This window comes from Dermacentor andersoni, chromosome 1 (assembly GCF_023375885.2).
Source record: "Dermacentor andersoni chromosome 1, qqDerAnde1_hic_scaffold, whole genome shotgun sequence".
NCBI classification, from domain to species: domain Eukaryota; kingdom Metazoa; phylum Arthropoda; class Arachnida; order Ixodida; family Ixodidae; genus Dermacentor; species Dermacentor andersoni.
The window spans coordinates 237,135,630-237,159,696 of NC_092814.1; the positions used below are offsets into that span (position 1 = coordinate 237,135,630).

General features: G+C 45.8%; 2 long non-coding RNA genes across 2 annotated transcripts in view; one reads left to right on the forward strand and one right to left on the reverse strand.

Annotated features, from left to right (window-relative positions):
• The window catches only part of LOC140219862 (uncharacterized), a 651,045-nt gene that overhangs the window by 200,151 nt on the left and 426,827 nt on the right, over window positions 1–24,067 (reverse strand). The gene's annotated exons all lie outside the window — the stretch shown is intronic.
• LOC129381026 (uncharacterized) lies at window positions 11,210–15,558 on the forward strand. Its single transcript, XR_008609280.2, has 2 exons — window positions 11,210–12,239; window positions 14,425–15,558. It is a non-coding gene; the product is annotated as an uncharacterized lncRNA (long non-coding RNA).

Genomic DNA, 24,067 nt, shown 5'->3' on the forward strand with positions numbered 1-24,067 from the left:
TCATTTAGATAACTCACACAGGAGGTTCTGCGTTTAATTCCTTCAATATTTTTTACTCCTAGTCATTGGCTCACAAGAAGTCGCATTCCAACATCGCCTAGATAGGCCATATTGCGGCACGTATGATAAGAAACTTTTAGATTTGGAAGGGAAAATTTCTGTCAGGACAGTGCTTCACATTCTCCCAGAAAAACAGATTTGAAAGTGGCACTTCCGGAAGCAACAATGAAGCCACTGGTGCCATGAGAAGGCAACATTTCGGCTTACTTTGCTATATTCTTCACAAAGTTCACAAAGAACTGTCACATGTAAAATAGAGTGTTTTCACAATTTATAGATGCATGTATGCGGGGCTGACTCACTAGCGTAAAGCATCGATTGTATTGAGCAACATACAAACGAAGGTACGATGCAGCTGCTCTCCTTCAATTGCCGGCTCTCCAGCACTCAAGTGGAGGGAGCATATTATCGCACAGAAGCGCCGGAAAGTTTGGCACCTCGCCGAGGGTGAACGAGTTTACTTTGGTCAAGCTGTCGCTATACATTTTTACATCTGTGTGACCTCCAACAGGAAATGCCTTGGCTGGGTTGTTCTTTCGAAACTACCCCAGTCAACCAACCCCTTTCTGCACTGATACTTACTTTTCCGTACTTTTTGGTGCGAATTATCTTCTTCTGTCTTCAGTGCTGATTAGTGCAAACAAGCCCACGGTAGAGCATGCACTGTGTGTTTTCGTGACATTTATCCGGTGTTTGGTTGGAGGGGAACATACGCGCACGTGTGTGCATGCGTACGTGTGTTTGTGCGAGCGTGGTTGAGCCAGTGCACGGAAGGTTGTGTGGCGGAGGGAGAGTGTTTGGTCTTATGCGGACATCGTTCGGTAAGCTGTTAACGAGATGCCTTGCGTGGATTGCTAAACTCCCGACACAAGGTGTACAGAAAAAATAACGGCTGCTTTCTCAGCCGAATTGGCTTGCATTGCGTCGGCTTACGTATGCAGTGCAGATAGGCTCCATGCACAGGGATCTACGAAACGGATTTATCGCCCTAAATTGTACAAGATGCCATAAATGAACGCATGTGACAGATGGAACCGGTGAGTGAAGGCTCCAACACCTCTGGACAGCATGTTAACACTATGAAAGAATCGGTGACTACGCAGCTATGATGCTTGCGTGTGATCTTCGTGCGTCCGTAGACCACAAGATTCAGCAGCCTTTCATCCTGGTTCCGAAGAGCACACCGAAATTTGTCTCTTCCACAAGCTCACCGTGTAAGCTCCGGACAGTTATACTCAGGTCAACCTCTGCCTCTAATCTCTCTCTCTCTCTCTCTATCAACACCATACATTAAACCATGGTTCGCTGTGAAAATCCGCGCACCTATAATGTCAGCTTCTAGGTGTCCGCTAGTTACCCGAAAAAAGAAGAAGAAACAAACAAATTGAAAACGATAAAAACTGGCGCGCACGAGCACGCAGGATTTCGTGAAACCTCCATCTTCCGACATCAGGGCGTAATGTAATGCTAATAACGGCCAAAGGACTTTGCTCTTCCAAATTATATTTGGGCATGAGCCGTCGAACGATTACGCGCGGAAGCAGAGGTTGCGCTATAGTCCGTGCCCGTCAGCGGTCTCGATAGACGGTCGTGCGTTACGCTACTGCCGAGACGATCATGGGCTATCACCATGAGAGCAGCCGGGTGGTTGCAGCGCCATTTTCGCGGCAGGCGCCACGGCAAAAAGGGACGAGGCCATCAGGACGCGTTGAGGAGGACCATCTTTTGTGGACCACCCTCTTACCTCGGGTGCCACACGTGCGGCACCACTTCCCTCGCGCTGCCAAACACCTGCATGCACCGATGTGCATATGCCGGACACTGTGCGAGATCGGGCACGAGAAAACGGGCAAGAGCGGGAAGCGAGTGAAGAGCGACCGGAGCGTGTCGCCGGATGCTCCGTTCTGGCAAATTAGTCACCGGCTGCCGCATGAACGGGCCAATTTATCCCAGAAGCGGTGCCCAAAGGAGCGTGCGCCGATGCGGAAAGTCAGCAGCGTTGGCGGCTTCGGGAGCGGGCGCGGACGTGCAGCAGCGAACATTAGCTGGGCCGCTGACTTGCCTAATTAGCATCTCGAAACGGTCGCCTCAAAATGGCTCGCCTGCGGGCAGCGGAGGCGGGGGTGGCGGGCCGCCACAGTCCCCCATACAGGGCGCGTTAATCTCGGCGCCTGTCCCACGCCTGACACCGGCTACAAGGTTTTGTTCGAGAAGCGGCGCTCGAGCTTCATGATATCGCCCATCCCTGATAGTGCGCGCCCTTGGAGAGGGGCGTCATGAATCACGCCGGCGCCCACTGACGCCACCGGCCAGCACAAGAGAAAGTACGAGGAAAACGCTTCTTGCTTGATCGCCGCATTGGAAGCTTCGATCTTGCGTTGCCGTGGCCCAAACCTCAGTCGTCCATCATTTCCCCCAAATAGCCAGCCCCACAGAAAGGCGGGCCAATATGATTATTTTCAGGCAAAAAAAAAAAAAAAAAACCTGGAGAAACAGATTAATTTGTGCTGACGGGCGGTGAAAAGTTTATATTGGAAGCGGTGAAAAGTTCATCAAACGAAAACGACTTAATTGAGTATATTGAGTTCAGAGAAGTAAACCTGCAGTACTGGGCCCTTACGAGAAGGCGATCAGTGAGGTTGATTAACTGGACCGCGGCACGATGTGTCTCTTGCAACCGGGGCAAGCGTGGATGAGGCCTTCCACGCTTGCTGCGGAGCAATATGGCGAGGGGCTAGATGTTTGCAACACTACGATACCTGGGAAGTCTTTATTCACAAGACCGTGTGCTAAGGTAAAGAAATATTAATAAGTGATCCATATATACCATATATGTTTACCATATGATCGGTTTACCATATGTTGAGATTGGCTGCTCAAGTGAAACTCGGAAAGCGAGAGACAATGACGACAAATCAAGACGAAAAACACATAAACGAAAATATGCCTGTGTTTTATGTATATGAAATTTATGTGTATTAACTTTACTTGTTTGTGCCGCCACGAGGAGAAATAGAGGCTGTACGAATGAGAAAGCCCGTATTTCTGATAAGTGCACGAGTGAGTGGTGACGCGTGCCTTATACCCAGCGAGTCTGTTTCCAATAGTATTCCTTTTATCCTTCCGATTTTCTTAGTTGTTTTTTTATCATTACAAATGCACAGTGACCCGTTCAAATATGCGTTTCGGATGGTTCTCGAGCAGTATATGCGTTTCCCTACGAACAACGTCGTCCACTATCGCATAACTAGCCCCGCAACATGAGATTGCGCATTCTGTATTTCTTCCTAGAAATATTAGGCATGAATACGTTGAAGCCGCAATTATGCTATGTACCATATACGTTTAGCAGCTCAGGGGATGATCCGAAGTAGGGAAACAAATTATTCTTTTCGCATCTTCAAAAAGATATACGACTATACTGAAGAAGACACTGATGCCACTATAATGGCATTTCTCACACACTACAGTGCCTCCACGGTAAAATAAGGCCAGTATTAGGTGCGATAATTATGGTGCGAATAAATGATCCAGCAACTCCTTTCCAAGCTCTTCCGCTTCAACGCTCAATAAAAAAGAAGAACGATGTTCCTCTTTTTTTTATAAAACTTCTGTCCCAGTTATCTCTGGCGACATCCTTCAGTGCCGAGTGATTCAGTGGCACAGGGCCACGTTATTATTCTCAGCAGAATTTGGTCCGTCCTTTGAATGCAGCCTAATTGTAAGGTACGAGTGCTATGCATAGTCGCGTAGTCATGGGAAGTTCAAATTTGCCTGAACAGTGAAGCGTTTCCACTGAAAACTCCAGCCATAAAATCATTTGAAGCACTTGCAGACGCATTAATGTCAGAGCATTTCAGCCTTCCAACTTTCTCTCACGTTTGAATAATTGTGCGACACAGCGGGCATTTCGTGACACTTTTTCAGTATTTATGCAGACTTTCAGCTTGAATTAACTGTCAGGACAGTGAAGAAATTCTACAGCAATGACAAGAGGATAAACTTCCGCGATGCGACACGCGCAAAATGTATCCAAGCGCGGATGGAGGCACTTGCGACGCACTCCTGCATATCTTGAGCATTACCACTGTCCAAACTTTCGCAGTGCGTCCTCTTTCTCCGCATAATGAGCGTGCAAGCTGTCGGGCTGCTCTGCAACCGCTCCGGTGAGCGGGCGCGGCCCACAGCCTCGGCGAATAACGCTGGCACAGTCGCTGTGGCTGCAACGCCTCGCGATGAGCGAAAATATTGTTCTGGTGGAGACGGAGGGGAAGGAAGGAGGCCACTGCCATGTCCCACGACGCAGGCCTGCGGTACGACACGCCACGGTCGCCCATGGCTTGCGAGCCGGCGGCAGTCAGCTGCGGAGCTGCAGGGCTTGACCGTGCAGGCTGGGAGCGGCGAGAAGCCTGGCCGCCGACCGAGTTACGACCAGCCTTTGGCCGCTTATAATTTAATCAGCCGCGAGTTCTCTCCTGCGTATTACCGTCCTCGTCATTATGAGCGACGATCTGTTGCCTGGATTTTCGCTTTTATCCCTCTCGTATTGTTTAGCGTTATTCGATTTTATTTTGTTGCTTGTCCTCACGCTCCCCTTTTCGACGTGCGCGCCCCAGCCTGCGACCTCCTAGTGAAGAGCGAGAATAGCAACCGAATAAATTTTAAATTATGCTTCAGACAGGCCCACCGCAAAAAAAAAGAAAAGAAAAACGAAAAACGAATGTGAGCGTGCAAGGGCGTGTACGTTCAAACCGCTTTGTAATAATCCTGATTAGCGTGCCCCAGCAATGCGCAATAAATGTGGCGAGTAGTACATCAGTTGACGGTTGTCTTGGTGAAAATATGAGCCTGCATTTCACTGAGCAGTTTATACGATGCAACGGTTCGTAAGAAAAGACGCCGATCCATCACGACAGAAAACATATCCTTGGCGATGGCACCCGATCAGTGGTGGTGAGTACTTACGAAGGAGAAACTTCGTCAATCCGGATCCAGATATCGCATTTAAATAGGTTCTGCTTGTATGTCACTGATCTGCCACCTGTAGTAATGTTATGTTTGCCACCAGCATGGGTCGGCGGGTGTCTTTACGGACATCTTAAGCATAACTGGGTAAGAATTCACAAAGTTTCTGTAAGAGCCCTACGTAACTGGCCGCCGCTGAGGCAATCACACCATTCGCTATCATGAGTGGTGGCCGCCCGAACGCCGGCCACACAGGAAACTCTCTTACGCAAAAAAAAAAAAAATATTTACCCAAGGCGAGCCAGAATATGGGAATAGGTGCTTTGTATCCGTATCCACGAATCACTTCTCAAGCTACAGCGTTTCGTAAGGACTAACGCCGGCCAATTTTGACAGAAAGTCTAATATTGGCCAAGCGGGCCGCCTAGATGCAAACAATATTTGCAACGGAAATGCATTTTGAACCGACGGCCCGTATTCACAAACCATTTCCTACTCTATATGGAGGTTCACAAGAACACTTGTCTGCCAAGCCTGACAGCAAACATTACGTCAGCAAACACAACTGGCCGATGACAAACAAGTGAAGCGGGTAAAAAAGATCCCGCGAGTCTGCAGACTTTCCGCTAGCACGTAATGCACGCAACGGAGTACGGAACACAAAAAACTCGTCACAGCGTTGTTTGCCTAATGCCCCGATATCTTTTTTATGGGGTAAGAAACATTAAAGCATTCGTGACAATTATTGACTCTACCGCGTCGTGAGTAATTGCTGTCTTCATTCATGCATTTAAATTCTGTCTACACCAGACACCCACGGACTTCGTTTCAGGTGAGAAATTCTAATTTTCTCTTCTTTTGTTATCATTTCTGCCCCTTACCCCTTCCCCTTGTGCAGAGTTATCAACCGGACACTTCACCTGTTTAACCTCCCTGCATTTCACCTCTTCTTTTCCCTCCTCCTCAATATAGTTTCACTGCTATGTGTTAGTTTCTGTTTACTTTTTCTTTGTTTAAACAATACCCAATGTAAGCATTGATCCTTAATTTATATTTTTATCCTATATTATCAATCAAGCGATTATCGCAGCTTCACCAGCAAACGGTGACAAAAACTCGTCTGTTTATTTTTCTTCATTAATAATCAACGTACTCGCCATATATTTTCGTATCCATGCTTTTTGTAAACTTTTCCCCCTAAAATTCTGAATATAGATGGTCTATGTTGCGATCCTTTTTTTTTCATAACTTTTCTTCCATACTAAATCGCGAAAATTTTAAAACTGGTATCTCCAATGCGCCGGTGACTCCTTTAAATCTGCAGATACAATACAACAATACTCAGTCGCGCGTTTATTTCTGCTTAAGATAGTTTATAATTTGGCCGAAGGGGCACCGTACTTTTTTTTTAATAAGCTAGTGCCGGGAAATTTTCACCCTGGAATGCCAAATAAATCACGAGATCCAATCGCACAGTCGTCATTAACCTTTAGGGTGACACGTACAGAGACATCTGGGCGAGCTATATTACACATAGAGATCGGTTATCTTCGTCAAAGGCCGCGCTTTCCGCATGCAGGATGAGGCGTCATTTTGTTACTTCTGAATTTTTTTTTTTCGATCATCGCCACCAGCATTGATGATGACCGCTACTGCCTACGTGTTAGTAAATTCAATGGATGTCCAGCGCGCGTCTAGTCTGCTTCATGTTGTACGTGTCCGGTTTTCCAGCGCTGAAAGTGTGTGAAACTACGAAAACGAGCCCAGCTTTCTGCCTCTTGCACGCCTATTGCACGCATCTTGCCCTTTCTGAGATGCGGAAATTTTTGTGCAGCGCTTCTTCGCTGCGAATACCGCATTTTCCGTGCCCAAGGTGCACCGTGACCCTGTCGCACCGTTTAAGCAACAGCTGTTGAGAGCTCGGACTAACGGCTTGGACTTTTTTAGCAATAAATCGCGCCATTGTGCTGAGACTTCGTGCTAACGCTTCTTCGGCAATGAAGACGTTGGAAATTCTCACGTTTTCCTCGATTCTGTCTAAGATCGAAGCGAATGCGATCTATATGTTCTCCCCAGGCAGCAATGACATCGACAACGAGCGCCTGTCGCTGCTTGAAACCTTGCCTCGGTAGCCGATAGCTTTCTAGGCAAAAAAGTAATATTGTAATGAGCAGCTTATTATAAATACATTACATTTTAATAGCGAAACCTCCGTTAGACTATCGCATGCAATAAAAAAGATAAAAAAGAACAACCGGAGTGGAGTCGGAGGAAACTCCCCAAATGCCCGATACCGGAAGGTTCAAGGGCATCCCGTATAAACGGGGGGACAGCTTTTAGGTGTGCCTGCGTCTTTCGACCAGAAAAAAAGCACAAGATATTAAGCACACAAAATGCGATGCTATAAAGCCCGCGGCTGTACCGAGCACTCCGTCAGAATCAGCCCTACAGCCTCGACAAGTCAGCGGAAGTACAGCATGCATGGCGCTCGAGTCTCTTTAGCACATATGCCAGATGCGCTTAACCATCGGATCACATATGAGTGCTTTTTTCCAAAAGGAAAATGTCATTTTCATGGCGCTTTCTACCCCGAAATATATGCGTACGTTATTTGCATTAAGAAAACGAAGGGAGTTGTTTAGGCGCCTTTGTGGCGAAGTAAAACTTCTCCAGATTCGTATAATGTTCGAAACGTCGAGCGGCTCCCATTCTGCTGGCACTGTGTAAAGAAATAGGAGCCACACGAAAAACTCCCCCACGACGGAGGACGAGACGGGTCGCCCAACACGGCTTCCCACCATGCGAGGGTACAAATCAATGAACGAGCTGTCAGAGTAAGAGAAGCTCAACGAGAGCCCACGGGAAAAGAAGTGGGATATGCCTGCTTATTGCGCGCTCCTGCTTACAGAATTGCGGCCAAGGCAGAAGTAGACGGCCACAGTTGCTCGACAGTCGTACGCGTGCACGCGGTATACACAGCCGGGACAGACTTATGAAAAATTCACGTTTGCGCGGCCACTGCAGCGGTTTTTTTCACCACTCATACCTCCGGTACCTCCCCCCTCTCTCTCCTTTGCTATCTCTAATTTTCCTTTTTAAGTGTGCGGAGCAGGTCGCACTTGGGTACTTCACTGCTTAGATTCGTTTCCTGCATGCTTCCCTGACTCTGCGTTCGCCGGTAGACATATGCTACAGTAAGAAAGCGCGAAGAAGTATCCGCGTCGGCCGAGGTCCTCATTACCCGGAGAAGAAAAAAGAACCGCATTAAGGCGAGATGCAGTCACCGACAAGAAATAACTTAGACACGACGTTAATTTACGCGTGGCTACTTTCCCGGCTGCTGCAAGGTTCGCCACGAAAGCGCTTTGGCTAGAAACACGATCCGACTCGCGCTAGCCGCTCCACATTGACTACGCGTCAGCAGATCGCACGTGGCAGCGACGCGGACAAACAAATGACCACTTTCATATCGACAATTGCCCTGTAAACCCCGAGGTTTTTGGATTCTGATTGCCTTTTCCCGATCAGGCCAAAAGCCGCCAGGCATACGAAGTGCCTTGCGACAACCACGTTGCCGATGTCGCGTTCCCGAGCGCATTCAATCCAAATGTACTCCATTACAATAACACGTACGTTTACTGGAAACGAGCTCTAACTTTAATTTAACGTGGCTTTTCTTTATTTGATATATGATGTTTAAATATTTCTGCGTTTCATTGGGGCCAGCTTCTCTTTTTCACATAGAAATAAATTTTAAAAGAGTACTCAATTGAAAATTTTGTTGGCCCGCCTTTTTTATCCTTTCTTTCTTGCTCACTCAAGTAGCTGCCCACTTCGTCATTCTGGTGAGAAACCAGGCGACATATTCTGCGGCGATCCACTTTGGCGATATTATGGCCTTGGCCATCAGGCGCACACTGATTGGCTGATTGAGAAAAATCGAATGAGCTGATTGGCTAGTTGGGCACTCAGTCATCCGATTTTCATCAACAAGCCGATCCGCGCGCGCTTGACACCGATACTATCGCCGAGGCGTCACTGTCACCGAAAGTGACCGTCGCAGAGTACGTCCCCTGAATTTTTTTATAGTTCCTTTAGGCACAATAATTTATTACAGTATCTTTTATACGACCCGCTGAAACTGCGCATCAGGCGCCTTCGGGCCTGAAAAACGAGGCTCATCTTGTCATTGAAAGCAGTTGGTAACGGCCGCCTGGTATCACAAACAACTCATCAGCGCACCAGTCAGCCATGTGCGGTGGTTGAAGCCAACACAATGACCGTGTGGCCGAAAGCTGCCAAAATTGACCAATCAGACGGCTCACTTCTCTTGAAAATGCAAGCGGACACGTGTCCGCTCTTTTCCCATAGAGAGCTGAATTTACTCGGCTTTTGGCACGGGACCACCGCAGCAGGTTTCAATGACGTGTTAAGACGCCTTTTTAAAGTCCGAAGCCGTGCTGCGCCCGGTGCGCGCTTTGAACTGGTCACATTAAAACCTAACGCAGTTATTTGTGGAGCTGTCTGAGAATTCAGACATAAATAGTCTAATTACTGTATCCAACACTATCAAATAAAGCAATGAAAACGTGAAAAAGACTTCTCAGCCCTTCCACTCTGTGAAGAAGGACGAGCAGCGAAGCTGTCGTGTGTGCTACCTCAATCGACGCATCTATGTATATTATTATTATTATTATTATTATTATTAAAGGGCACAGACAAGGAATACGTCTATTGACTGTGAAGCGATTTATTCCTATTCTTTTATGAAGTAGTGACGTTATCAAGTACCGCCGCATGGCAGATGACAATTACATAATATTTACAACTCCACTGTAGCCTACGTAATCATGAAAAGTAGCTGAAACTCGGCATAATGTTAGAGTCGTCTTAGGTCTTAGCGGCTAATTGCCATATAATTTGTTTCAGGATAGTTTCGATAAAACAAGAGTTACAGTGGTTTTCTGTAACCATACTCTATCCGAAGACGGCCATGTATCTAAAGAAGACGGGAATTCTGTAACGTTTACAACTTTACTGTGAACTAACTAACGATGACAAGTAAATGAAACTCGGTGTAATGATAAAGTCGTCTTAGCGCCCAATTTCAGTATGATTTTTTCTTTTCAAGATACCTACATTAGATTCAGAGCTACAGAGCATTCGCGAGAAACTAGAGACGAAAACAACAGGCGACGTCTGACGCGGACGCCGTAGAAGGCTTGAGTTCTGTGTCGATACACGGACACGATCCTCGGGTATACGTAGCCCAGAACATTTGTCATTACTCCCTTCATGAGGGCCACAAGTATGGAAAAATCACGCAGAAAACTTAAAGTAAACTCGTCTAGATAAGCCAAACACATTTAGTTTGAAATTGAAGTCTTTAACGTAGCCGACACTCGTATTACGTGTCGTCTTTACGAACGGCAATAAAGGAGCAGCAGAAGAAAGCGAACTTGAGCGATTTCTGCGACTGTGAACTCATTCACTGCGAAAGCAACGCGCACTCAGAACGGAAACCGTCAACTTCTCAAGGACAGCTCCTTCTGTGGGGTGCACACCGCGTAAATCCTCATCCGCTATAGCATTTGCCTGTTGTGGCCTCCGCAGTACATGCACAGACACCACTACTCTCGGAGTTTGGCGCATTTGAAACTCCGCACTAGTTACCTAGCTCCGAAGCCGACCGACAGTGCAGCGGTTAGCGCGTCCAACAGTGAACTGAATGCGTTCGAGTCAACTTGTGGTGGGCAGTGCTGTGTGTTTCTTCCTCTCGTGGCGAGGCTGCAGCTGAGGAGGTGGCCTGGCAACGACGGCTGTCGTCGTGACAGAAAAGACCGAAGCTATTGGCGCAGTGAAATGAGCAAACGCTGAATTCCGCGGCCAGCAAATCATTATTAAGGAATTCCCAGTAACGTTTGAGATGGTACGCTTTACATAGCAAGGTCTTATATGTGCAAAACCAGCGTTCTTGTTCTGATATTCTCAGACAAATGCCATGATTGAAAACTGGGGCAATGCCTTGCGATGCTATTATCAAGCTAAAACATATATGATTAAGGAATATCCTTAACGAGTTGGAAGCCACGCGAGTTGATCAGCTTGTTAACCGTTCAGCAGTTAGCCGTCGGCCAGGACCTGCGCGTGTACACTCCCAACCATAGCAAAAGTCACACCTTAAGGCAAAGTGTAAATATGAAACGGAGAAGATATACCTTGTTTTACATTTATATTCATGTTTCGTATAAACACCGCACAGAGGGAAAGAAAGGCGGGCTAGTAATTTGCTCCGAATTGGAACAGAATTCCGACCCGCTTAAAAAGTAGACAAAAATAAGAGGAGGAGACAAATAAAGAGAAGAACACAGGAAAGCACACCACAGCACATCACATCACATGCAGTGTACGGACACTGCCGACGAGAGTCTATTCCTGCAATTAAGCAAAAGAAGCTACAAACTAATCATTCTTATTTCTTTCCCAAGAAATTAGGCGCACATCTGCTCTATTTTTCGTAAAGCATGCAGTTGGGGCCCGTGACACATCGATGAAAGCGCCACCTATAAGCTGCACTCGATGTCCAGAGTCCCATCTTTCTACAGAAAAATACAAAGAAAAGTACGAAGGAACCAACGCTGATGCACCAGTCAGTAAAGATGCGGCGACGACCAAAAAAAAAAAAAAAAAAAGAAACGAAATGCGTCCACAAGAACCGCAATACTGCGCGCGAAACAAGTGTGAAGCGACTGCTCACTGCCATCCTCGCAGTCTCGCCGGCAGTCATCAACACTGAAATGTTACCAGCGCACGACAGATGACAACAATGGCTGGAGAGAGGGCGATGATGCAGACCGACAGGCAGCCTGCAAATCTCCAAAGAAGTCAGGCCGGTCGATCAGCGTCACCGGATGTGATGCCTCATATTGGGCCTTTTGTCAGCTCCTGGCGAGCACAGATAGCTGTGGAACGGGCTGATCTCGCTCTTGCCTGCATTACCCGGCTGGTGTGGCCCTTTCTCTGCGCCTCCCACCATCTTTTTCTTTTTTTTCCCTTTGCCGAAGACAAGACGCGAGGAATTTGCGGAAGGGGCGTGAGCTTGCAGGACACGACAATGCCTGCTGACCTTTGCGACAGCCACGAGTAGTACTGGAAGGAGTCCGATTTCGTTCCTACTCTTTCTGCCGTAACCACAATCGGAGGAACCTCGAAAGGTATGCACGGGTATACTTGGCTCCATGTACCCGCGTGGGAGTGCAGCGGCAATATTTTATTAAGACGCCAGAGTGGCGTATGCAAGAGGTGGACTATACCGCTGCCTTTCGGAAGGGATGCAGCACAGAAAATGCCAGAAATTGAACCTACTGCCTATTGACGAAAACGTTTAAAAAAGATTGAAAAAAAAAAAGAACGCAGTCCGACAATTTCGTTGACGCAGTGCAGTATTTCACAGCGGTCTTGGCGAAACCGCCGTCGTTTTCTCCCTATCGATAAGGAGCAGTTCAACTTTTAGACGGCCATGTCGGCGGCTTAATACGCCATGTGAAATACATTAGGTTTCGAAAACCATGACGTAAAAATCGTAGGGGAAAAGCGGGCACAGATGACTGCCTCGTGGCATGGTTTGCTTTGAAATGCCGTCTTGGATGTCGTGATAAGGCGGGCGATCGTTGTGTGACCCCACCGCAGCGCACTGCATTCGAAGCTGCAGTGAAAGCGGCGCACCTCCGGCAGCCTCCTTTCTTTCTCGTGTGACGAGAAAAGCAAGCTAACAAATAAATGTTATCACCCATGCCATCAGCTAAGACCCCGGAGTTGTTATGCCGCTCCTAGTATAAATAAATGGCACGCGCGCGGTACTGTCGCAAATTCGATTGCCAGCGCAGAAACGGGGAACGGTTTCACGGGATCGTTAAAGCGTGCGCCATTGCGATCTCCGCAGATAATGCAGTACCTCGTTCGATCCAGAAGAGGCGCACACGCATAGATCCATCGAAGATGCCGGGAAAGACGAAACAAGTAGATGCAGCAAAAACTGGGCGCTAACTTGCGACTCTTGTTTCAACGTTGTCTCATTGAATTTCTCGAAACCACGGATACAGGGGGAATCATTTACTGTGTCTTCATTGTAATATGTGGAAATTGTTTTCGCACTTGATGGCAGGCGGCACTCACTCCTCTAAGGCAACAACGATCCAGAACGGATGCGTAATTCCTCATGCTACGGATATACCCTCGGGACAGAAATGGTCGACTTTATAGAATATGCTCACGACCATTTAATGAGCGCCCACAGTGTTTGTGGTGCTAGCAGGTTCTCTGTTGTTTTTAGTTGCGCAGTACACGTAACGTTTTTTTTTCTTTGAGAACTGTAACAGCGCTACTGTTCTCGGTATTTAAAGGGACTGACAACCGATTTTAAGAACCTCGTTTTTTTATGGCGCAACGCAAAGTTCACCGTCAGTAGCGTTTACACCAGTAGCAGCTACTTGCAAAAGCGCGTGCATATTTTGTAAGCAGAATTTTTCGATCTGAGCAGCCTTTAAAAAAGTAAGAGTCTCTCCTCCAGCAATGCACAGAAGTAGAGCAATGTCGATAGCCCGGCTCGCAAATTGTGAAAGCCGCCTATCGTTCTGCTTTCACCACAGTGTAACGTACATTTTGATCTTTTCAACACCTCTCGCAAACAAAGAAAAAAAAGATGGTAAATTAAATTCGCGTTGTTGTACAGACCTTCCTTATATTTGTACCGCGTTTCTCCCCAAGTACACGCCCACGTCATGGCTGGCTGACCCCCGTCGTCGAGCCAAGCCAAGCCAGCTGATCAAAAACAAAGGCGAAGGCAGCGCCACTTTTCTAAGTACCACAAACGTGGCCTATCTGCACATTGCAAGTTCGGAAAAAAAAATTACAAAATATAAAGTTACTGCATTTCAATGCTAATAAAAAGACCAGGAATCGCGTACACTAATAGAAGGTCACGTGATAGGCATCTTATGCATCTTCTTGATTTTACCGCGTGGGGCGCCAAATGTCACTTTTCACGACTTTCGGTGAAGAATTAAAATTATAAATTCACGTTTAATGAGAAAAGCATGGCTGGTTTTAGCCACTACGATAGGCCATCTTTCCATCAGCGCGGTTATCTCGATTCATGTAAGAGAGGTTGTCTGTCCCTTTAAGTTCAGAATACAGCGCAAGCTGAGCAGAATGGAAACACGCACATTACAAACATCCGCAGAGACCTGAGTTATGGCGAAGCCTTAAGCTATGTACTATTGTAGTATTATTCAGCGTTATTCCACGCAATTACACCAGAACAAGACTAAGTGGTTCTAAATGACCGTGTGTGAATGCTGCCTTAGTTTCTACTACAACTTCTTTCTCACATTTTTACAGTGTTACTCATGCGTATAGGAAGAAGACTAAAAAGAGAAAGACACCCGCTGCGAAGACGACCGACGGACGATCCACGCTTGGAGCGCAAATTTGGCGCGCACAAAAGGAAGCAGGCGCATGCAAAAAGAAGCCCGTTGCCTCAAGCGGGAGTATTTCAAGACCTCCCATACGGCGTAAGCATTTTGCGAAACCGCACGAAAAGCAGATTATCTGCTGCCTAGCGGCGGAGGAGAGCGTAAGTTGTTTTGTGTTGGTATGGCTTTTTTTTTTTTCGCGAGGTGGTCGGCAAGTGAGTCTCGAGGAAGAGAACGGAGCGTTGCCGCATGGGAAGGGATCGTAATGCGTTGCCATTGTTTCCCTTTTGCAGGCGGCTAACAAGACTTAGGCTCTGAAAGACCCACGTGGCCAATTACGCGAGCGCGCCACGCCAGCCGGCCATCTGGTCTGGCCCTCTGTGCCTTTTCTCTTCTCGTGGCCGGCCCGGCGGATGAGGCCCAACGGCGTCTTGCGTGGCGCTTTGGAGAGCGGGCTATGACAAACGCCGTTTTGTGTCGCCGAGAGGACCTTGTCGAAGAAAGCTCATTGAGAGGAATGCAAATGTGTCGAAAGGAAGTGAGGCCTTTTTGAGTCCAACTCAAACAGTGATGTTAAAAGGGGAGGCTGAACGACCGACAGAATAAGCCGAGCTTGAATGCTTAAGAGAGGATGTAATACGGATTTTTTTTTCTCATGGGAGTGTGCAGATAATCGTGCCTCTAAGTGGTGCCGCGATCTCTTTTCGTGATTGGGGAAACATAGAAGTAAAGTGATCGCAGTGGTGTGCATTACTCACAATTGGCCTGCCGTATACCGGAATTTCGGTATACCGGTATACTAAATTTCGGTATGGAAGCCATTTCAATCTTAAAAGAGAAGACGCACGTTGCCAGTTTACGTGCAATTCATCGCGCGACGCGTGGGAGAGACAGCCGGCCAGGCTTGCCGTATCAACGACGATTCAGGACTCGTGGCGTACGAAAAAGCGAGCGGGATGTGTACGCTCCGTCCAAATCCGAAGCTCCTGCATGCACGCCCGGGAGACTTCAGATCATCGCCAAAAAGGACACACAAAATAAATCGTGTCTGCACAATGCACATTCATTGCGTACGAATTATGACAATAAATCTTGTTGCTTGCAATAAATAGTTGCTTGCGAAAGAAGGCTGCACATCCGTTCTGCTATCATGACACTGCTTGAGTAACAGCAACATCGAAATGCTTACTGCACAAAGTGGTCGATTTTCTTTTTCTGTTGTCTACCGCCCTCCTCACGGTAACTTGTCTGATTTTTTTTTTGTTACATTGAACGCGAAATAACGTTCCTTTCTGATAATTGCTTATCCTATGTTGGGGGACATTTTAATGTTGACATGACCACCTACCGCCACCATGTTAACCACCATGTTGACCAGCATTTTGACATGACCAGCAAATGCTGGTCACAATTCAAAGTGCTAATTTTAATAATGTCATAAATCACCCAACGCGTCTAACTACCACAACTTCTTCCACTCTGGACTTAATTATCACAAATCATGCTACAGCTTAGCAGTGGGGTTGTATAGCCATAGACATTAGCGATCACGTACTTGTAAGGATTTTCATCATTCAGCAGCCCTTTTCCTCCCCGTCTCTTTTCCCCAGTGTAGAGTAGCAGGCCAGAGCAAGTTATAGCTCGGGCCAACCTCTCCGCCTGTCTGTAAATCTCTCTCTCTCTCTACCTGTATTTTTACGTGTTAAAATAAATCGAGTTCACGATGTTTCTGTGAAAACAAGGTGCCAGGTAACTTCCAATTGACTATTTGAAACATTTAAGGGTCGCATCGAATCTGTAGATTAGAGTCCTGTTTACGAATAGTGTACGTCTGAAAACGCACACATAAAATTTCTTCAAATTTTCCTTCCGATCTACAACGACTGCTTAAAGAAACATTAAATTGTGCGATTTTACGTGCCAAACCACTTTCTGATTATGAGGAACGCCGCAGTGGAGGACTCCGCGAATTTCGACGACCTGGGGTTCTTTAACGTGCACCTAAATCTCAGTGCATGGGTGTTTTCGCGTTTCGCCACCATCGGAACGCGGCCGCCGTGGACGGGATTCGATTCCGCGTCCTCGTGCTCAGCAGCCCGGCACCATAGCCACTGAGCAACTACGGCGGGTGTGACTGTTTTCTGATCATTGATATTTCACCTTGCAAAAAGAAAAGCATGCAAGCCATGGATGACAGCTCGACTTATAGGTCTTATAAAAAAAAAAAAGGAAACACAAGCTATTTGCTAAATTTATAAACATTAAATACCCTGAAATTTTGATCCAATTCAAATCCCCACGTAACAAAATTCGCTCTGCTAGGAATGCCTACTACAACAACTTATTTGACGTTACCCTCTTACGCGAACCAAAAGATAAATGGAGATATTGAATCAACTATTAAACAGAGATACCCAAACTGAGAGACTCACAAGGTTAATCATAGTCAGACAAAGACTATGTGGCTCAAAGTTAGCCGCTGCCTTTAATGAATTCGTTTCCCAGGTTTTCCCAGGACCGTGGCCACACCCGTCACTGGCACGAAAAGCGAATCGTGCATTAGTGCAATACTTGAAGTGCACCGGCTTAAGAGACCGTTTATAGTGTCCCTGCATAGTGTCCCGCCCACACGCACTCAGAGCTCACTTTCTGCCCTTTTCCTCTTTCTATACCCCTTTCACCCACCCACAGTGTAGGGTAGCAAACCGGATGCTCTTCTGGTTGACCCCCCTGCCTTTCCTGTCCTTGCTTTCTCTCTCTTTCCCAGGTTGGTAGAAGCTGCTACAATCCTAACTTTTTCTGTTTTCTGGATAACCGAACACCACAGTCATTACTTTGTGAACCAACAGACGACAATAAGGTATATTCTACATTTATTGGTTTAGGCGAGGGCTCTAGCTTAGACGCATTTAATGTACAAAGCAGGCCGGTAAAATATGTATTAACCTTTCTCGTCCTATGTCTAACACATATATTTACCACTGTACTGATCACAGGACAATTTCCCGCAGATATGCAGTTAGCAAGAGTTGCAGCCATTTACAAGAAAGGTGATAGGAATATTTTGAGTAACTATAGGCCTATATCGATCCTTCCGTATTTCTCGAAGGGACTGGAACAAATAATTCGCTGCAGTTTTCACAGTTCTTTTCTAAAGCACTCTGTAATTACTGACCATCAGTATGGTTGTTGCTCGAAATAGATCAATGGAATAGGCACTACTTGGTAAAAAAGAACAAATACTAAATAGCTTTGAATCCCAACTACTCACATAGGCATATTTGTAGGCTTCAGCAAGGCCTTCGACACGCTCAACCACGACGTTCTTTTCGTAAAACTAGAACACTATGGCGTACGGGGGCACGCCCTTAATGTAATTAAATCATACTTAAACTCCCGTTCCCAGTGTGTAGTAATTGGAAACTATTCGTCTGAAGTCTTGCAAATCAAAAATGGTGCCCCGCAAGGCATTTTATTGGGACCTCTGCTCTTTCATATTTATGTCAATGACATTATTAACATCATTAACAAGGCAAAATTCATTATGTATGCAGATGATACATCCCTGTTTTTTTCGTCCGATAAGATTCTGAAAGTAACTGACACTGCCAATGGGTTTTTTTTTTTCATCATTGGCGAAATGGTCATTGAACAATTCACCAAAAATTAACGAAGCTAAAACTAACGCAACGATTTTCACCCAAAGAACAAGAAGATATCAAATCCACCGCCTCTAGATTTAAATGATGGTAATATTGATTATGTTGATGACTTTACTTCTCTTGGTGTAGTTTTTACTACTACTATGACATGGGACGCTCACATAAATAAAACTTGCATTACTCTTTCCAGATTTATCGGAATTCTTTCACGCAACAGATATAGTTTACTCGTCAAGAGTAAGCTAAGCTTATACCACGCTTTCTTTTACTCATACCTAAATTACTGCTTTCTAGTCTGGCGTAACACCTCTGTTTCGAATGTTCAAAATTATTTGTTCTTCAGAAAAAAAGCTCCGGGTAAGTGCTGATACCTCATATGATGCCGCAACACTTCCCCTACGCCTAAAATATAAAATTGTTGGTGTAAATAAGTTGATTGAATACAGGTTTGCCTATTTTTTATAAAAAAAAAACGTTAGCAAAAAATGATTCCTTCCTTAATTGCACAGTAAAACTCACCCCGTATATTACGCCATATGAAACCAGAAAACGACATACTTATACATTACCTCGATTTAAAACTAACTATGGTTTCACAATGTTGATGTACATATTGCGTATGTGCTTAAACACTGAATTCTATGATAATTTATGCTATACGTTCTTTTCTGCTATTCCAGATTCATTTGTGACTTAGTTCTGGTTGACTTTATATTCTAGAGCATTTGACATTTCTTTTACTTTTATAATGTTAAACTGTTTCACCTTAGTCTTAGTAATTTTCGTGCTGCGTATTTAATATGCAAGTATTCGCTACATGTTATAATTGCATTTGAAGTTCCATATATCGTTGTATAAAGATCTACGTAACTCTTTTACTCACAATGTCCGAGATACTTCATTGCACTACACATATTTTACTTTAATGTTGCTCAACGTTTTCCTTTTCTTTCCCGTGTCGCAACTGTCAATGTTGTTAAATGGGTTCGAGAGCTTTGTCAAGCGTTCTTATAGACTGCTTTTGCTCTCCTGCCCTCAGTTTGTACTGCATACTGTATTACAAAATGAAATAAAGCTTTGATTGATTGATTGATTGAAAGCACGACCATGCAAGTGGCAAACTTTCGTTAGCGGCGCGCTGCTCACAATGTCAGCTCTTTTCAGAGTCACTGCTCGCGGGGAATCACGTGACTTGAGCGAAACTTTAGAAGCATGCAAATGCCCCGAGCTGGACAGAACCAAGGTAATGTTGTTGGCCGTCGCTTGGGGATAGTCAGAATATTTTTTTTGCGTGCCGACTAATTACATAATTAGTCTTAATTAATTAATCAGTTTCTGAAATATTATAATTATATGAAAAGTATCAATGAGGTAATTGTAGAGCAAGATGAAAAGCTTCCGATCCAGATTTGTATTGCTCAATCTGTGGCACATAAAAGTGTTTTGCGAAGAATGAAAGAAGCCCGCAAATAAAAAAAAAATTGCCGCGCGACTGGCTGCTCGCGACACTTTGCGTGGTTTTGCGGGCTTCGTTCATGCTTCGAAAAACTCTTTTATGTGCCACATATTGAGCAATAGAAATCTGCATAGGAATTCTTTCATGTTGCTCTACAATTTCCTCATGGACACTTTTAATCTAATTATAATATTTCAGAAGCTAATTAATTAAGACTAATTGTGCAATTAGGCGGTAGGCAAAACTATTTTGAGTATTTCCAAGTGAAATCAACAACATTACCTTGGTTCTTTCCACCTACGGGACTTTTACATATTCTTAATGTTTGGCTCAAGTTAAGAGGAACCACCGGTATATGCGTTGCTGGCTGGCCATCAGAACCATTACCGACAGCACTTGCGAAGGGGCCGCCACTAGTAATAAAACGTTATTTTAGTCAACAGCATTAACGTTTGCGCAAATAGGTCGCGCATAAATGAAAATACGAGTTGTTTTGTTGTTTGCCGCCGGTGCTGTCGATAGCAAATAGCAAAGAAGCAAGATAGCAAAACAGGGGCGCTATAACGTAAAACTATTCCAAACTTTTCTATTCCAGTTCTGCAATCAGCCCTCCACGATTGGCCAATAACTTTTTTCGACCACCCCCACTTCACCTGTCTGTCACGCGACGTCACGAAAACGGCGATACCTCCCCATCTGATATGATGTGTACACACTGATTATGCATGATTTGACAGAAAAAAAGAAAAACAGTTATTTCTGATTCGACCCCTTTTCGCCATTAGCCCTCGGCTATTGGTAAAAAGTTTTCGGGCTGCACCCACTTCACCTGCCTGTCACGCGACCTCACAAAACCGCAAAAACTCACCGCGTCAAAGGGACGTGAACGTGATAAAGATGCATTATTATGCCGAACAAAACTGAATTTTCTTCGGAATAGCCGCAGGCTGCCCCGTTCCGAAAGGAATAGAAGATGGCTGCCGCCGATCGCTCAGACGCTGGCTACTCGCACCTGCCGGAGAGCATGGGTGTATTTGCGGATAATAAAACTTTTTGCGTGGCCGTGTAACGTTTTCGAGCACTTTGGGCACGTTTACCCCCTCATTCTGCCAACTCTTCTTTGATGAGGGTCCGTTTTAGCGTCATTCTTGAGCTTCCGTTGCATGCCGCCGCGATTTTCGACCAGCCACCGCAAGCTAAGTAAGGGAAAGCCGACCAATCGTAGACGCTGGCACCACCCTCTTCGTCCGGTTATCGACTTTCAGTGCAGTGGCTCGGCCCCATCGAATCCCTCTCCACTTGAGCGTTCTCCTCGCCTCTCGTCAGCCAATTAGATACGACATGCCGCTCAGTGTAGGCAATGTTATTCGTTTTTCAAGCAAACAAAAGTTACCTCCTATGAACGAGGAGAGCGTTTGATTGGTCTGTTCAGACAACCCTGCGGGTGACCGCCTGGTGCTTGCGTTGGCGGTTACGCAAATTTGACGTCAGGAGATTGGAATAGAAATATATTGGAATAGTTTTACGTTATAGGGCCCCAGACTCGCACTCTCCGCCTGCGAATCGGAATGCCTTCCTATCGCGCGACTCTTAGTAATTACACGAGCATTTTAATGCTGTGCGCCGCGTATCAGAAAATGCGCACTTTCGATATCACTTGATAATGCCAGTGAGGAAGCAGCGTACTGGGTCCGCTTACGCCGTGCCTGTGGTGGAGGCCGAAGTCATGTGGCAGGTTGCCATGACGCACACACCATCTGAGCTATCACTAGGGTGGCCGTCCGACAGCTACAACCGCATACGGTGGTATCTAGTTTAGTCGTGCGTCCTAAGCCCGATCCGACGCAGAATCCTGTGAGAACATTCTGGGAATTTGTCCAATGTGGTTATGCGTGGGAGTAACCGTACGAGTCAAAAAGATCACAAGCGCAATCGTAACATAACTGTCTTGGCCTTTAGGCGCACCTTCTTGATCAGCGTCTTGATTCAACTTTAAACGTAATCTTACTGTCCGCAGCCATATGAGTAGTAGCCGACTATCAATTTTAAGTGAACAATAGACGTGAAATTTGCGATAACATTTATTATTCCATTGCTGGTTTCATGTCGCAACCGTCCTGCCAGTATATGAAGTTGCAGAACGGCACCACGGTTGACGTATAGTGCAAAACTTCTATGCACGTCACTGTGCCCGTGTTGAACTACAGAGCTATTGTGCACCAGAACTGCACCCGTATTCACAAAATACGTTTTTGCGTTTTAACGGTTCGTAACAGCAGGCGCCAAATCAATCATGATCTTGAGCGTACCTTTAGCAAAGGTGGCTAACTAATGGCAAACAGTACTTACGAACGAAAAGCTTTACGAATTGAGCCCCTGCTCTATTGAAGCGTACGTAAAAGAAAAAAGAAAGGCGTTATAATGTCTTTCAGAAAAGCATATATGTAAGCTACACTTTCCACGACGCAAATTCCCATCCTCGGCGTGTCAGCAATCGTGGGCAATGCATCAGGTGCCACGTTGATGCTTCCTTTGTACATTTTCATCGTCTTCGATCAGGATCAGACACCATAGACAACCTCATATGTACGCGTATGTCGTATAATATACAGATTTCTCATCGCTTCCACCGGCAGTCACAAGCAGTGGCTTTACGCGAAGGCGAGCACTGGCCCTTCACGAATGCCTGCGATATCGCTAAGCAAACATATTTCCGTTTACTTAATTTCCGCGCTGTTGGAGGCTGTGTCACTCGTGGAACTTGTGAATACGTGAACGAAATGGCTTAAATAATCTTGTGATACAGTGTCAATATACACAGCATTTCTTCTCGAGATGAGTTAAGCAGGCTCTCGTGACGAAAGCCGTATTCACAGCCGTATTCATTGTCCGTATTCACAGAACATTTAGCACGCTAGAGAGCTTCGTAAGAACAGGCGCTGGTCAGTCGTGAAAATGAACATGCTGTTAGCGAATGTGACCGCACGATCACACACATTTCTTACGATTGAAGAGCTTTATATATTTTGTCCCAGTTTTCAGGTGGAAAACAAACTCCATGCCCGAAAGGAAGAGAAATTAATGGCGAGAACATTGGTGCACCCGCACAAAAGACATTACACGCTTGACGAACATACACAGCGCCAGATATTTTTCAGATCTAAAAATAGTGCAAAGTAAGAAAATATGCTAACAAGTGGAGCCACCTAGAGGAATAGGCTCGAATTCGACTGAAGTAAGGTATACGTCTATACGAAACTAACTTGCTCGAATGCTTGCGTGCAAAGTAGCGCGCACTATTTTCACGCGTCTCTTCCTCCATGGTGCATATGTCATGGTTTGTTCCCTTGTTAGAAAGTTGCGCAAACTCCTTCAAGTCTTCAATCGTCGACTGACCTCGAATGTTACAGACAGAAAAAAATCAGCTTTTGTTCAAGCGTGCGAGCGCTGCCGTCACTCGGAGCAAAGTCCCTGTCAAGCAGCCCAGAATCAAGCGCGCAGCTCTAAAAGGATCGGCAAGTCGCCAATATGTGAACGACATTTATTCTCGCTTTTCAGTCGATGGCGCGCGTGAACGTTAAATGTAAAAACGGCTGACATGGGCGGAGCTCTTGCTTTACGGAGTGTTGCTATTCCTCTATGTGCTACATTTCTAAGCATGCGACTTTCCATTCACCCGTCTTTCATCCCTCATCACTTCTATACTTGCTCCTATAACGTTGGCGCGCAGAATCATTTCAGCGCTTCTTTTTTCCCCCCTCTTCCTATGGCGCATCTCTTTTCGGCCAGATATTAACGACAACGTCCAGCCTCGTTGCGTTGAAAGCGCATATTTTAGAAGTGCACAGCTATAGCGAGAGTCATCAGTCACTGGAGCTGCGCTTCAATGGAGGCCCCTTCAGAGGGCGCCTCTTCGTGAATGATAACCAGATGACGGTTCATGGATTCCGCCCGAGGTCAAACTGTGCGGAACTGATCCGACGAAAAAAGTCTTCTACGGCGAGAAAGCGTACCTCTCATGACTGCGTTGACCGAAAGCCACTGCTGCACAACTAATCGACCGGAAGTCAAGAATATGAAAGGACGCAGCGGCATGCGTCTTTTGTTAAACCGATGCCTCAACACGACTGTGAGTTGCTGCTTTGCAATGGCCACAGCAAAACTTTCTTTCTCTAATACTCTCGAGAAATAGTAGTAGATTTAGACACAGAGGGTGAATTAAAACTTTATTATTGCTCAGTGGTTGATGAGCAGGTGGCCTCAGCCCAGGATCCATCTTTCAGCCAGAGCAACTGATATATGCGCTGCCAGATATTCGTGGTCATGAAGTGGACCAAGGTTTGGAGAAGTGAGGTTTATGGTGTTAAGCTTCATGTAACATGACTAAAATCTGTTGCAGTAGGGCGATTACTTCATAGCTTGGGCCTAATATACCCGGATAATGTCGTACT